This window comes from Lactuca virosa, chromosome 6 (assembly GCF_052849685.1).
Source record: "Lactuca virosa cultivar CGN04683 chromosome 6, Lactuca_virosa_CGN04683_v6, whole genome shotgun sequence".
Taxonomy (NCBI): domain Eukaryota; kingdom Viridiplantae; phylum Streptophyta; class Magnoliopsida; order Asterales; family Asteraceae; genus Lactuca; species Lactuca virosa.
Genome location: NC_136431.1, coordinates 12,881,303 through 12,896,095, shown reverse-complemented (window position 1 = coordinate 12,896,095; position 14,793 = coordinate 12,881,303). Strand labels below are relative to the sequence as shown.

The 14,793-nt window shown below is 35.2% G+C and overlaps 1 non-coding gene across 1 annotated transcript; it reads left to right on the top strand.

Annotated features, from left to right (window-relative positions):
* The first annotated feature begins 1,440 nt into the window (after positions 1 to 1,440).
* LOC145122999 (small nucleolar RNA R71) lies at positions 1,441 to 1,547 on the top strand. Its single transcript, XR_013714880.1, has one exon. It is a non-coding gene; the product is annotated as a small nucleolar RNA R71 (small nucleolar RNA).
* The last annotated feature ends 13,246 nt before the right edge of the window (positions 1,548 to 14,793 follow it).

The following is a 14,793-nucleotide window of genomic DNA, read 5'->3' as shown; positions in this document are numbered from 1 at the left end:
CTAGAGCTCTTGCGGTACTCAAAAATGGTCTTCCGAAAATTATAGGAAGTTCTTCATCTTCCTTCATGTCGAGAACCAAAAAGTCAACTAGAAAACAAACTTTCCCACCTTTACCAACAAGTCTTTTATGATTCCTCGTGGGTAAGTGATCGAGTAATTCTACATCCGTATTGTCATCCTTGTGTCTTGGATCTTTGGTAATGTGAGCTTTTGGTAGAAAGAATAAGGCATAAGGTTAATGCTAGTCCCTGAATCGGCTAAAGAATTAATAAAAGTGGAGTTGCCAAATTCACCAGGCAAGGTGAGCTGACCTGGATCTCCCATCTTGATTGGAAATCCATTGATGATCGCGACTAAACACAACTCATTAAGTACTATGGTTGAAGCCTTTTCCAACTCCTTCCTATTATCCATAACATCTTTTGCAAACTTTTGAAGTTTAGCCATGGACTTGAGGAATGGGGCGTTTATCGAGAGTGAGAGAAGTTGTTCCATAAATTTATTTTGTTTGGGCTCTAGAGAATGCTTGATTGCTCGAGATAGGAATGGCAAAGGAGGTTGATACGAATTATAGAGGGAATTTTTTTTTTGTCTTCATGAGACCACGACGTGGTGAATCATCAGAGCACGTTCCAGTTTTTGCTCTTTTTGTTTTGGGCTTCTCTTCTTCCAAACACGACTTGGGCTTGATGGTAGCTACTTCATGGGTCATAATTGTCGTAGAATGAACCTCTTCTTCGGTGTAGATTGCCATTACATGAGGTTGTGATTTTGGGTCTTAATTTCTAGGTGGTAACCTTTCATTAACAATTGTGGTAAGTTACCCAAGTTGAGTCTCTATGTTTTTTATGAAAGCTTGATGATTTTGCGCATTAGCATCAATAGCATCATGTTCCCTTTCAGCTGCTTCCATAAATCTATGAAGTGCCGACTCAAAATCCATCTTCTTTTCGGGAGTTGGTTGCTCTTTTTGGTAAAAATCCCGACCGGTTTGTCTATATTTCTCATCTTTTTGCTTCTTGTATTCTTCATATGGCAACCACTCCTTCTTGGGCTTACTCCAATCTTTATTATACTTGTCACCACTAGAGTAGAGTACTTGTGCCTTCTTATTCCCATTTCATCCAAATCACAATCATTGGTCAAATGTGGCCCACTATAATTACCCCACCCAACTCTTATGGCATGGATTAATTGATCCAACTTTGTTATTTTCCTATCCATGTTTTCTAACTTTGCCAAAACCGCAACCATGTTTTCGTTCCCTCCATCTCCTTTTCTTCTAGTAACATCCTATCGTGGGTTGTGGTACTTACGTGAGTGCTTCATTAATTCTTTGATAGTTGTCGGTTCCTTCTTTGTCATTGGTCCTTGGGAAGAAGTTGTCTAATTGTTACATTCACTCCATCATAGAAGATGGAAACTTCTTGTTAGACATTAAGATCATGTTGAGGGCAACTTCTAAGTAAGCCCTTATATTCTTTTCATGCTTCATATAGAGACTCTCCAACATCTTATTGAAAATTAGAAATCTTCTTCTTGAGGTTTGAGATCTTGGAAAGTGGACTAAATTGTTCAATAAAAGCATCACGAAGAGTTTCCGATGTAGTAATGGATCCTGGTGCAAGTGACTTCAACCAAACCTTTGTTTCACCGACAAATGTCACCGGAAGCATCTGTGACATCCTCAATTTCACGGCCAGAAAAGACCGACTTGTTTATGCTTTATTTGAAAACCAGAGTATCCTTTTAAAGAAATATGTTGCATAATTTGTTTCCAAAAAATATGATAAAGATTTTATCAAAGCAATTTCGAATAAATGTATTTCACTATATTAAAAACCTTGGGATGTCATTGTCAATACAAATCAAAAGCATAAACAGAACAACATAGGCCTTACAACATTTATTTATTTCTACTGGCCTATAATCCATAATCTCTAATCTGATCATCACATCTATACTCTTGTGCCGCTACCTGTAATACAAGAAACTGAGTGGGTCAGGCTTGGGAGCCTAGTGAACACATATGGTTTTCAACCCACAATAATTAAGTTTATTAATTTCATCAAATCATTCAACCCGATTACCCATTCCCCTTATCCTCACTTTCTGTCCCTAAAGCATCTATATTAAGGGACCTAGCCTAAGGATTTTCATCAGGATAGACACTACTGCTAAGGGGATTCCTCAACAATATATGTTTGTAAGGCAACCATGAGGGGGATGGAGTACACCGGTGAACACATCGTTTACAAACACCTACAGGTTGCGAGCTTGCCAGCGTTCCACTAAATTGTCTAGAATAGTCCGTGGTCGTCATCTATACTCCGCTAGATGACTGGATCATCGTAAACATCGAGGTCTCTCATCATTTTATTTCATCACACATCAACTATTTCATCTACCCATTTTTACCCAACATATTCGTAGATATAAAATACATATACAGTTTAAATCAATTAAAACATGTATAAATTGTTCATCCAACATAGATATCACGAACACAAATAATATGCACACATTGCACGTAATTTATATTAAATACTTCATATCTATGTTTAAGATGAAAGTAACTATGCACTCACTTGTTAAAGTGATGATTCCAAACTCGGGCGGCGCTTCGCTTCTAACAATTCTTTTTTCCTTCGACGAAACCTAGTATCATTACCGCTAGATTTTAGTCTAATATTTATTGCGACTGTTTACGAGCGATATTGTTTTATAAGTGTTAAACAATACTTTTCACCCACTATGCACAGACAGGGGCCATACATGAAACAGTGGAGGGCAGGACCATTTTGGCATTATAGCACTTCTGAAATCCAACAACCCAGGCGGCCCTTCAAACCGGATTCCTAGTACCATGAGCAGTTAAAAAGGTATTATAACAACACTATAATTTATAATATTTAGCTAATATATTGTTTGCAGGTTCCTAATAACGATAATAAATTTAAATATAAATTATACCTAGAGTAGGGTAAGCATAACTCACTTACATAGGGGTTTGGCTAGGAACCGGGCTCTGCGGGGGCAGAACTTACGAGCCGGAAAGCTCTTCTTCTCGGAGCCTTTTGGCGCTCCGGGGCTTTCCTCTAGCACTTGGGAGTTACTAGGGATTGGTAGGGGTTTAGAGAGAAGTTTGAGAGAGAAAGAATGGTGAAGGTGTGAAGAAAAGTGATGAACCTCGCATCTATTTATAGCCCTCAGCTTCAGACTACGTTGGGTGTTCCTCGGAGCTACGCTACGCGTACCTAGTACGTTGAGTATATGAGGGCTATGCTGCGCGTACGAGGGGGCAAGTTTCGCTCCGCATGCGAGGCCGTGGGGAGAAAGCAAGGGCTAGGATTTGGCCACGACACCCTCCTCGCATCAGCACATTCATGACTTCTAAATTCCGTAACTTTCGCATACAAACTCCGTTTTCGACGTTCTTTATATCCACGCATAGGTGGCGACGTAATCTACAACTTTCGTTTAGACTGTGTCGGCTAATTTTGACGTTATTTTTAAAGTTATATTTTAACAGGCTCATTTAAAATTCATAACTTTGTCATCTGACTTCCGTTTTCATCTATCTTCATATCGTTGAGCTCTTATTAACGAGATCTTTAATTATCGTTTAGATTGTGTCGGCTAAAAATCGGTTGATCTAAAATTCGAATTCCGGGCTGCATACTGTTATGCCAAATCTTAGAAAAATCATAACTTCCTCATACGAAGTCAGATTTGGACGTTCTTTTTATGCACGCTCTCTGTTTAACGTATACTATGACTTTCGTTTAGATCGCTAAGGCTAAAAAGCATTTTATTGCACACTCACTTTTTACGTCACACATCGTTGTGTCGGTTTTGTCGCGAAACTTCGGCATGCCATAACTTCTTCGTTATATGTCGGATTTCGGCGTTCTTTATATCCCCGAAATCCTTGTCACGACCACTACAACTTTCTTCATAGATATTGAGTCTATCTATTATTTTATTTTTGACGCTTATTTTTATTCTTAACTTATTATATCTTATAAATAAGTATAATGCACATAAAATCACATAATTCACATAATACTCAAATAATTCCTCTTTATTACTTCAACTATTGACCCCAACTATTACAACATCTACTAATGCTTCGCCTGAAATACGGGCGTTACAACATCCTTAATAGCACAGATTCTCTTGGCACATTAGGAACATTGAAGTAGTTGGTGATGTACTTTACTTCATCAATATGCTTGAAAGCGTCTTCATACTCTTTCTCGGTGAAAGGTATGTATTTGAGCATTGACAGAATATGCTCCTTGAGCTCAAAACTTTTTCGGCTGGTATCTCGGGTGAAACTAGACCTGATCCATGTTTTTCATGTATCCTTTTCTTGTAATCTCCCATCATCACTCTCGTTATGTATGCCATCTCTTCAACCCCACTTTTATTCTCTTCCTCGTCTGAACTTTATTCGGTAGATGTTTCTGGTTCGTATCCAATCCCTTTCTTATCAGGCGTCCTTTCGAAAAGCTCGAATTTTTCGGATTTGAAAGTATTGCTTGACTCGCCCTTTTTTACTTTCTTCTTATGGAAAACTGATTGTGGATATTCTAGTGGATGAACAATTAGAGTTTTAGATCCTCGGGTCATAAATCATTGAAACAAAAACAACAAAAAAAACAAAATGTGTAAAAGGAATAAAAATCACTAAACTAAAAACTAACTGACGTTACCACGACGTGATTGATATGACCACGATGTGGTTGCTTCTCAGTGAAGAAAAAAAAAACTAAAATTAACAAATGCAACCAAAGTAACTTTTTACGGTTTTTACCCCACAAAAAGGATCGAATAACTAAAATCAATTAAATATAAACCAAATAAGTCGTACCCCGACAACGACACCAAAAACTTCGATGTGCAAAACAATACCTACTCATTTTTAATTTATAAACTCCACTCTAATAAGTGAAACTCCTTTTGCCAAATGTCACACTCTAATTGATTTGACTACATGTCATTTTGTGGTTATTTTCAATTAAAATTTTTCCACATGACATTTTGTGGTTTTTTCTATTTTATTAAATTCCACATAATATTTAAATGTAATAATTGCAATAAATGTAATAATAAATACATATCAATTTCAATAATTGATTTTCGTTCTAATTTTAATATTTCTAAATTAAAACTTCATTAGTTTCATTTGTTTATTTATCTAAATTTTTTGTTTAAATTTAAAAGAGAAAAAACACTTTAATTTTAATAATTCAATATTTTTCTAATTTTTCTTATAAATTCAAACTTTTTCAAATGTTTAGAATTTTCATATTTAATTTTTTTAAATGAACACATGTAATACATGAGTTTTAAACCTAGTAACTTAATCTACAAACTATGCACTTATATGCATTGTACCTAGTCAGATTATAGAGTAGCCTAGGTAAGTCGGGTGTCAATCACAGGGAACAAAATTTAATCAAATAAATTAACTACTCCTAATTAAAATAAGAAACAAACTATGGTTGGGGGGGGGGGGTGTTACTGATTTTTCAAGATCAGAAGAACTTAAACTACCAACTAGCAATTAAGTAAAGAAAACAAACTAACTTCAAGAATTAAAAGAATACTTCTACTTAGATCCGATTTCACTTTCTCCTATGGTTGATTTCTAATGGATAGATTATCTTGATTACCAACTTTCTAGCTATTATGATCAAATACCTAGGCCTTACCAATCTATAAATTAACAAGCAATGATCATGCAATAGTTAAACACCAAATCGATGATTAGCTCAAATTGGACTATGAATGATGATAATTATTTTCCTATGATCAAGTTAAGCAACCATTTACAAATTAAGACTAATTATGCTCTCTAACACAGTTAAAGTTACTAGCTTTAATTAGTTAATCTAAGATGTGATTAATCCTAACTGTAATTATTTAACGATCATAAAAAATTAGGAGACAAATTCATGCAATTAATATAATCAATTAACACACAAAATCTGATTTATAAGCAATATAAGCTAGAACTAAACATGCTAGGGTTTGGATTTATAAAACACAAGTAGGATCAAATATATTCATCAAATAATCGAAATCAACACATCTGGATCAAGTTCATCTTCACCAAACAAAAGTAAAAGGTATTTAGCCTCTCACTGTAGCAGAAAAACACACTAGATCCATGTAAATTAAACTAGACATGAATATGAAAATCAAACCAAGTAGATCAATGTAGAAATCTTCTTCAATCCTTAAGCTTCACTTGAATTTCGATCTTCTCCTAGGTTTATAAGAGTTCTTATTCGTAATTCACCTCATAAAACTGATTACATCCCTTCTAAATTCAACCTAATGTTTGGGATTTTATAATTGTCAAAATCAGCATACCACGTCGTGGTTAACCGCGACCGCGACGTGGTCCTTGTCGAAATCCCGTATCTGCCAAGTCATCTGATTGGCCATAAATCTTCTATACAGCACGTCGTGTTGGAGATCAGTACGATGTGGTCTTCAGTCCTATTTTCTTCTTCTTTTGTTTAGCTCTGGTTTCCTGCTTCCAGCGCCTCGTGTGCTTCCTTTTTGACGTAAACAAGTCTTCACCTCTACAAAACATATTTCAAACATATTAAGCATCTTTTGTCCCAAAATAAACATAATTGTAGCTAAAAGTATTAGAAATATGCATAATTATATAGTTAAATATGCACGTATCAAACCCTAATACCAGTAGAAGTCATGGACTGGATCGCCGATATGGAGATGGTGTTGGATTAGTGTCTAAGTCCATAACTATAATTGGTATGACTTGACCCGATCCGACATGGTCCATTTGGGTTGCATGACATCGGGACATTTGGATAGACCTTTTATGAGAAAAGGATATTTGTGACATATTAATATATTATAAGTTCTAATATATTAATATGAAATCATATTATTTAATTAGTATTGATCAAGAATTAGTCTAGAATTAATTTAGTGATCAAAAGAGACTAATTAAATATATGGAGATTGATTGTGTAAATCATTCATTCTTATATATGTGGGCTTATGATCCATGATTCCTTATGTTGGGTTTAACCCATGTGGTGACCCATGGATACTCCATGGAGGTTAAAACCCATGGAGCATAAGGAATGGGTAAAGTCATGGGTTACATGGTGTAACCCTAATGTGCACACTATATAAAGACCCCATTGGTTGGTGAAATTGGCACTACTGTATACACAAGAGGGCAAGCCGATTTCTATGAGTCAAGTATCCTCTCTCATGGTTATTCCAAGATGTTCATGATGTTGTGTGAACCATTTGAGGTGTCACACTTGGGGAACTAGGCTCTTAAGCTTCATGGAATCAAGCTACAACAAAGAGGTATGTATTCTATCTAGTTTGGTTATCCTATTACATACGATTGTATGCTAGTTAGGGTAATACCTTGGAAAATTGATATTTGCATGTATAATAGAGAAAACATAGATCCAAGGTATTTAGGGTTGCATGTACACCTTAGGAGTGTTAGAATGCTCAAAACCCAACAGTGGTATCAGAGCCTAGGCTTGTTTTCAAGTTATACATGCTGAAATTGCTTAAAAATCATAAATTCTGGCTTCCTGGGCACTGGACTCGCCGAGTCCACTGATGGACTCGCCGAGTCCATGAAGAAACTCATCCTACTCGTCGAGTATGTTCATACACTCGACGAGTAGAAGCTCCTGACAGCATATTTTCGACTTTTAAGGCTGGAATTGGTCTAGAATCATTACCTTAAACTGTTTTGGACTGATAAAACCTGTTTTTGATGTGGTAATGATTATGGTAAACCAATTTCAAAGTCATTATCAAAGTTTCAAGTTTTATATATGTTTATATGATTCTTAAAAATTGTTGATATGGATTGTTCATGCTTATGAGTTTTGGTAGATCATAGGAATTATGTGCAAATTGTTTGTTAGTGTAATTCTTGATCTTAATGACATTGTATGGACTCCATAACATGTCCTCAAGTTATGGATTACCTAAAGTTTTTTTGTGTCACCTTGTTTTATGAGTTAATTTAGATTAATGAAAAAAAATTATGTGTTAGTTGTTTTCAATCCAAATTGATCTAAAAATAGTTCATAAAATTTGTTTTTGTAACTTGTCCTCAAGTTATATGAAAAGTCACATTTATGAATCTTAAAACTCATAAAAGTGTCATAGGTTACAAAAATGAAGAGTCTTTTTCTCATAAATAGTTTCATGGACTTCATAACTTGTCCTCAAGTTATGGATGTTCAAGAGTCTCTTCATTAAAGTTTTTAAAACTTTAATTAAACTCATAAGTTATGAAAATCCAAGAGTTTTGAAAAGTTTCAATACTTGCCCTCAAGTTTTGGAATTTGTAAAGTTTTGCTTATGAATGCTTTAATTCCAAATCAAACCCTAGAATTTTAAAAGTTTAAAATTCAACCCTTATACTATTATTATAATTTTAATTATATAGATATGTATAAGATAAAGTCAATCTTACCGTTAGTAGGCCTCATTCACGAAGCCGGTCTGTAAGGGGGGTATAAGGTTAATGGGTGTCCACTCTCACCCACCGCTTCCTTGACTGGTGGAGGGTCGTTAGCCGAACGGGTAGAATAAGGACTATAATTCTCCCTTCATTAAAAGTATAATGATAAAAACTAAGTAACTAAACACTTATTAATTCCCAATCTTAGTTACTTAGGAAAATGTGAAATGATGCTAACCCAAGAAATTGCACTTTGCACCTTTGTTAAGTCGTTAGTGGAGCGTGTGTTGTTAACCGACACACTAACTTGGGACTAATAATGTGTGGCAAAGGGTAACTTAATGTTTATCCAAGATTGGTGGAGCGCATGTGGTTAACCGGCACATCAATTAGGTGATAAAGTTAAGGGTACCAAGTAAATTTGCATGGTTATTCACACCTTGTTTGTGATCCTCGGCATCCCAGTCACAAACTTGAGAGGGCACAATCGAGATTTAAACATGCCATTGAAAGTTCAATGAATCTCAAAAGATCTAGGAGTTTCAATCCAATTAAAACTTAATAATTTATTTTGTTTTTCATGGTGGAAATTGGTAAATCGTCATTTACCTACCTTCAAATATTTAATAAATTGGATTACGGCATCCCTCTTCCAGTTATAAATAGTTTGTTGGGTCCTAGCCTTAATATTTCATATTGGGTGTTATATTAAGGACTTAAATCAACTAAAATTGAATTTCTCCCTCATAAATGTCTATTTCAGACAACAATGGTCTTCCCAAATCTTTAGGAACAAGCCTTCCTAATGAAGATGATATCCCACATGGTAATCAAGGTGAAAGATTAATCCCTTTGTTGTGCATTAATGGGACTGGAAATCATGCTTCACTTCCTCCACCTCCTCCAATAATTCTCCCTATCCCACAAGTTTCAAGACTTGAAAATTTCTAAGTCACTCAATCCCTATTGGCAAGCAAAGACTATATGTGCTTACATCTTGGAGGTTAAGTCACATATTGGCAAGCCGGGAGATTCGGGAGTCGAAGTCTCGAGGTAGCTGGCTGTTGACTTGGTTCTTCAGTCACTCCCTGATGACATATCACGACATGACCCTTAGTGATCTTACCTATTTTCTTGATGCTGCTAAATCAGCAATGATTTGGAGCATTGGTAAAGCAAATTAGATTGGAAGATCTACCTCCCAAACCTATTTGGACATTGACAATGGTGACATTGGAAGTCCAGAAAAGCTTTCTCTTCCCAATAGAAAGGGATTGGCCATGGTGAAGTCATTTGACCAATGGTAAAGAGAAAGGCTAAGTCTGAGACAATCAAGTGTACGATTTCCAAAAAGGTCCATATGTTTCTTTTGTCAAAAGAAGGGGCATTGGTTGCGAAGCTGTCGAGTTTACCTGAAAGTTCATAAGGATGGTAAAAGTCAAAAAGGTTTGACTATGCTTCAGGTTAAAGTCCATTATCTAACTCTATGAAGTCTCTTTTGGAGATTCTTAACACATGATGTAATGTAATTACATTTTGATGTTTTGAAGAATCAAAGGAAACCTAAAGAAAGAGTATGTTGATTCTGATCGCGAAGATGGATTTCGATCGCATGGTTCGATGATCAGAATTTTGAGCTGCTGCTTAAGAGTTATGATATGTTGCTTAGGAATAGATAACAACATGTTTTTCATATGTATTTGCATTGTAAGGATAAGATTTTTCCGCAAGTTTTAAAAAATAAAAGAAAATTTTGATTTATGTATTTTAAATATCCTTACAATGCGCTTTTGTGAAAAATTGTTGTTTATATGGTTCCATTGATAAGCAAGATTGGAAAATGGATTTGATTCTTTCATTTGTGGTAGTGTCATAATTTACCAATTAAGGAAAGATTCTCATCACCCAAGTTTCAGTTGGATAGAAACTTGGAATCATACAACTTGTATTGTGTGATGAATGAGAATTTTCATCTTTGGGAAATTAAGATAAAGTCCTTGTTCATATGTATGTGTGAGTCAAGAGAAGGACTAAAGGATCGGGTGCACTAGGTTGTGCGCTGATCAGGTCCACCACAAAGAATGATAAGATTATTCGTCATGATTTACTAAAGTTTAGTAAATATGGTTATGCTTACAAGTTTAAGTGTAATTCTGAAACATTGGAAAAGTTTCAATGTATGGCAGAACGGATGAGAAGAATCAAATAAGGCAGAAAGATAAAAGTTTCTCCAATCTGAAGAGATGGGAGAGTACTTGAGTATCTTGTTTTATGATTATCTTAGTAATTATGAAACCATATCACAATTGATCCTCTAAGGACACCTTAGTGCATTTGTTTGACTAAGGAGTGGAATCATGAATTGTTGAAATGGTTGAATCAAAAGATAAATCATACTTCGTTCCAAAATCAAATATTAGAGTCATACTCCAAGATTGAGCCTTGAGTAACATAATCTTAAAAAGGTGTAAAACACTTGTCAAATGTAGAGTAAAATGTTTTCTACTCTTGTACATTTGAGATTGGTAAGTTGTGATGTTTTGGATAAGACAAAGACCAACTAAAACCAATTGTGAGAAGTGTTTAACTTGATAAGAAACCTGCACTAACTCTTGAATATTTGTTTTGTCAAGGAATGATTCTTGACAAAAGAGAATCTTATATGTCAAGAGGTCAGTGGGAGTCTTTAAAAAACTTGAGATGGTTTCAAGAACTAATCAAGAGTATTGTTAATCACTAGCCAACGACTTAAGGTTTGTAACCTATCGTGTTGACATATTCTTATTTCTGTGCCTATTCCAGTTAAAGTTGACTATGCTTGTGAGTTCTATGAGTTCTCAATTATTTGCATAACAATGTGGAAGCAATGGTAGGCCCTTGAGCTCCCAAGTGGCAAGAAATTAAGATTGAACAAGTTCAGTCCATATGAGTTTGGGTTTGTCACTAACCCTGTCTTGTGATTATGTTTTTGACAAATTCACATGGATAGGAATACATACACCATAAAAAAAATCTAAGTGTCATAAGGTTTCTCTCCCATTCATGAAAATGATGGTGAGGAAACACTTTCACTAAGTAGATTTTAAGTAGATAGCAATTGTGATATTTGCATTCTCATGTCGTTAGTGGAGCGTGTGTGGTTAACCGGCACACTAACTAGTGAGAATGTCAATAGGTCTAGACAAACATGTGAGTTATCTAAGGAAAGGTGTATGATTTTGATAAAGTCTTATCAAAGCAATCTTGTATCAGAAATCTGAACTTTGGCAAGAAAGTCAATAAAGTATTGATTTCTAGAAATCCAGTTGATTTCTGAGTACATGTCAAAGCTAGTGGGAGCATAAGTGTTGTGCTAGTAAGATAATAATCATTGTGCTATTGGGAGCATGATTATTATGGTTAGTGTTGTAAGTTATCAATGTTAATTACAGAAAACAAAAGTTTCAATTCGCTTTGAAAAGTTGTTTTTCTATAATTAAGGGAGAGGATTTATACTTCATTCCAATTCTAAAAGCTTAGATTGAGATTTTAATCAACTTTAGTCAAGGATATATATGAATGTTATGTTGGAATGGTTCAACATAAGGAAATTATGTATATGTTGCATTCTCAAAATTCGATTATGATTACGGCATCCCTCTTCATAATTCGAATTGTGAGAACATGGAAAATAAAAAAATTTATAGCATGAATCGTGTCCTATATGCTTCGGGTATAGGATCGATTGCATGTGCTATAATATTTATCCTTTCTAAATTTTCCAAATTCCTGGGGGCATTAAGAGGAGAAAAGGTCTAGTATTGGATATGACTAAAATGATTAAGCAATTGTCGAGGACAATCTGAGGTTTACCAAAGATTGGTTGCTCATGGACAGTTGGAAGTATAGAGATAGGACCATATCGACATATTCTGAAAGGAGGAAACTCTAAATTCAGAAGTGATAGTCAAAATGGGAATATGGAATTGTCTCCATAGGTGGAAGTTATTCTTTCAATCTGTGTAAGATTAGAGAACTGAATGCAAGAAGGGTGTTCAAAGGAATGTACTTTGACTGTGAGACTTCGTTTCCATGGAATTTCTCTCCATTGGAATACTTTGTAATGTCTATTGCCAAGTCTTTGTGACTTGTGTGCATATTCATTGCAAGGGGATCATTGCATATAAGTTTAGAATCTAATAGATTATAGTAAATGGCAAGAGGTTGGTATTCTTACATTTACAATAAGGATTGGGATTGTGAAATGAGCATCATTGAAATATTGTCAATTGATCTGTTTCACAAAGTAAGGATCATAAGACAAACATAGTGTGCATACTTGGAGTATGACATAGCTATTGTTTAGACAAACATAGTGTGCATGCTTGGAGCATGGCATGACTATTGTTTTTATTCAAGTATTAAGTTGATAAATCGAAACATTATACAATGAATAATGAGTAATCAATATGGTGCTTAGATAAAAGGTGTTTTTATTTACACTCAGAGTGTTGGGGCCATATAGGATTAGTACTATTCTTGTGTTTCACTTTGCATGTTTTAACTTCCAGAATAACTAGGTCATTCTTACCGAATGACTAAGTTATTTAAACCATCCACAGTCGGTCATATGTTGGAAGTAGATATGAATCAAGACTGTCATGAAGCTGGTTTGTATATGTCCAAGGTAGTGGACATAGCAAGTGTTGATGCAACATTCATGAGTGCTCATAAGTTCTGAGTATTGGATTAAAACCACGCTCATTTGAATCACTTCATGGATTTTATCACGAGTGAATCATGAGACGATAATATCTTATATTCTTCAAACCTAGAGATATGAGTTGTTGACTATGAGTTGGTTATACATTGATTGCACGAAAACGCATTGGTAACTCGATGTTATAAAACGTGCCTTTGTGTATGATTCAACAAGTAGTTAGTACAAGCATATGAGTCAAAGTTTATCCATTCCTTTTACCCTTAAAGGGATAAAAGCGATATCTGTGGGCCCCTCGATGATTTAGTGATGACACCCTAAGTGCTTGGCCAAGCCTGGACTGATTTGATTTGTTCAATTAGTCGTTCGTCATAAATCAAAAATCGGGAAACAATAAATGGACAGAGAGAATGATTATAATTCATGTCTCAGTCCATATGATATCTAGAATGGAGGAATATATGATCACTTATCTAATGAACGCGTCATTGATTTGTTCAAAGTTCGGCAGCAGTTTTTAAGAGCTATGATTGCTGGTCAGGTTGGAGTTGTACTTGCAATAATAGTTATTAGACTTATCCAAGTGGGAGACTGTTGGATTAGTGTCTAAGTCCATAACTATAATTGATATGACTTGACCCGACCCGACATGGTCCATTTGGGTTGCATGGCATCGGGACATTTGGATAGACCTTTTATAAGAAGAGGATATTTGTGACATATTAATATATTATAAGTTCTAATATATTAATATGAAATCATATTATTTAATTAGTATTGATTAAGAATTAGTTTGGAATTAATTTAGTGATCAAAAGAGACTAATTAAATATATGGGGATTGATTGTGTAAATCATTCATTCTTATATATGTGGGCTTATGATCCATGATTCCTTATGTTGGGTTTAACCCATGTGGTGACCCATGGATACTCCATGGAGGTTATAACCCATGGAGCATAAGGAATGGGTAAAGTCATGGGTTACATGGTGTAATCCTAATGTTCACACTATATAAAGACCCCATTGGTTGGTGAAATTGGCACTAGTGTATACACAAGAGGGCAAGCCGATTTCTATGAGTCAAGTATCCTCTCTTATGGTTATTCCAAGATGTTCATGATTTTGTGTGAACCATTTGAGGTGTCACACTTGGGGCACTAGGCTCTTAAGCTTCATGGAATCAAGCTACAACAAAGAGGTATGTATTTTATTTAGTTTGGTTATCCTATTACATATGATTGTATGCTAGTTAGGATAATACCTTGGAAAATTGATATTTGCATGTATAATAGAGAAAACATAGATCCAAGGTATTTAGGGTTGCATGTACACCTTAGGAATGTTAGAATGCTCAAAACCCAACAGATGGTATTTGAGAGTTTCGACTGCAGCAACAGACAGAGGACTATCCTTGCAGTCCGACAACTAAAGACTGTGGTATTAAGCTGGTGAAAGTTATTGGATGATACCATGCTTAAAGGAGAAGCGAGTAAGATGTCATGGGTAGGTTTCCTTGTGTAACTAAAAATAGAGTATTATTCTTAGCAAGACCTTATGGAGACCAACAATGAGTTCTAGAATCTGAAAAAGGGCAAGAT